Source organism: Acyrthosiphon pisum, chromosome A1 (assembly GCF_005508785.2).
Source record: "Acyrthosiphon pisum isolate AL4f chromosome A1, pea_aphid_22Mar2018_4r6ur, whole genome shotgun sequence".
In the NCBI taxonomy this organism is placed as follows: Eukaryota; Metazoa; Arthropoda; class Insecta; order Hemiptera; family Aphididae; genus Acyrthosiphon; species Acyrthosiphon pisum.
In genome coordinates this window covers 92,909,736-92,912,169 of record NC_042494.1, presented here as the reverse complement: position 1 = coordinate 92,912,169, position 2,434 = coordinate 92,909,736, and positions in this window count along the sequence as shown.

Below are 2,434 nucleotides of genomic sequence, written 5' to 3'. Positions count from 1 at the left end.
TTGTCCGATGGTAAAATTTACATTTGCCCAAGGTAAGTTAACAAACTTTAATTTTTGTAATTTAATTGCATGCTGTAAAACTTTCGATTTTCTATATGATCTAAATTATTATTTTTTTTGGAGATCTGTGAATTCTTTGTGGCTTAACTTTTTATTGAAGTGTCTATGTAAATAGATGATGGATTTTGTTTGTGCAGTTAGAAAACTCAATTAAAAAACACTGTTAATATTTTAAGCAGTACTTATTCATTTTTAAATATTGGAATTCCTAATGTATTTGAACCTCTTTTAGGATTATACTATGCACACAGCTTTATCAAATTACATACAGGGAGCCGGGCTAATGTCTAAAAAAAAAAAAAAATGCATTTGTATACCACATTCATCTTCAGTCATAAGATTGAAATCAATCATATAACGAGATACTTTTTAAATAAAACAACTAAAGAAGCCGAAGAACACTTAAATAAAGATGATAGAACATTAAAATTTATCGATGCCAAAATAACATGCAATGTAAATAATAAGTTAAATATTTCAAATTATAAACGATAATCCTTTTTGAATTTTAAACTTACAATAATTGTATCTACGATACCTATATTGCTCCTCATATAATATTATGTATTTGCCTATCTTACCGGTTCTATGAATTTTAATAGATAATTTTCTAATAAATTTAAGAACTTTGCTAACTTAATTGACTGTTGAAATAACTTAAAATACGCAACAAAATCAAATGTCAAGCTTCGCATGTTCAATGGCTTCGATACTAACTTCAATAAATTACATTTTATATTTTGCTTATTATATACCACTCTTAAGTATAACTATCGAAAATACATTAACACAATATTTTTTATAAACATGTAAATTTTAAATTTTGATAAAATTCGTCAAAATGTAGAACATTTGCAAACTATATTACAAAATCACGAAAATTCGTAAATTATTTTGTAGTTAATTATTAGTAAATTATTAACTATGTACAATTTATATTTTATATAGAAATAAATTATACACTCTATTAAGTGTTCTTTCTATTATATTACATATTATGTTTTAAGTTTTCTATTAACATAATTGTTATTTTTTTCAGATAAAATTTGCACGAGATAATAAAAATGTATTTTTAAAAACAGCAATGAAACTATATTCGGGTGGTTATAAGAAGGATACGAATTATAATTATGTTAATGAGATACTACCACTTGAAGAATATCTAAAAGAAATTGATTCATACCCTGGAGAAAATATCATTATTTAATAGCCAGAGCATATGGAAACCAAAATAATTATCCATTGGCTATAGCGACCATCTTTGTAAGACACGCAAAGCAGAAGTTTTAGACTCAAAGGTAATGCAAATTTAAAAATAAAACTTAATAGTTTGAACTAAAAAATATGTATCAACTTTCATAAAAATTTTAAAGTACAATAAATTATCAATGTTCAATGAATAGATTCTTAGCGAGATTCTCTGACCAAATATTATTCAATAATATATTAGCATTTTCTAGATTTATATAATCTTCAAAATATTTAGATTATTACTAAGGTAATTTATGACATTTAATTATTTTACAACGTGTGTTAAGAAATATAAAGCATATCAAAAATCTAAAATAATAATATTAATTCCTATACAAAGTGAATTTTTCAACTATGACTATGACTATAGCTTACAAGTTTTCTATTATGTGATTAAATATGTATAGAAATTACTTTTTTACGTTGCCAGATTTCTCTTAAATATAAATATTTCAACTATTAAAATTTCCTTTTGGTATAATTGTTACTATGGACAAATTATCAGTTATCTCTGATTGTATAACATATGCTTCAATTTGTTTTAATTTATATTCTGAAGTCCTAACAAAAATATGGTCTGGACAAGAGTGATTACCTATTTATGGCGTATTAGCGACCGGAGCCGGCAGGCGTAGGGAGCTTCTAGAGCGTCGAGCGTATTCGTAAAAACTCAGAATTCGAAACTGCCTTAGCATATAACTTCAAAACGAAGTATGCCTATCTAATTTTGATTGCACCGTCGTTCTTAACTCGTTGAATTACATAGGTTTCAAAAAAAAAAAAATTAATATTCGTAATAGGTGCAGTAAACTAGTGACGCGCGAATGCGCAAAAATCGCAAAATAGCGAACTTCATTAAGCCATAACTTTGGAACTAAGTGAGAGCGACAAATTCTGATTGCACCATCGTTCTTAACTCGATGAGTTACATAAGTTTCGATAAAAAAAATTCAAAACGGCGAGGGGGAGCTAAACTGCAATTGTTCCATTGAATTATATATAATATATGAAATTGTCAACATTTTTTAAAAAAGAATTAAAAAATTAATTTTACTTAATAATAATTATAAAATTAAATTTCACAATTTTTATTTGTATTTATAACCACCCAGCTTCCTAAAAA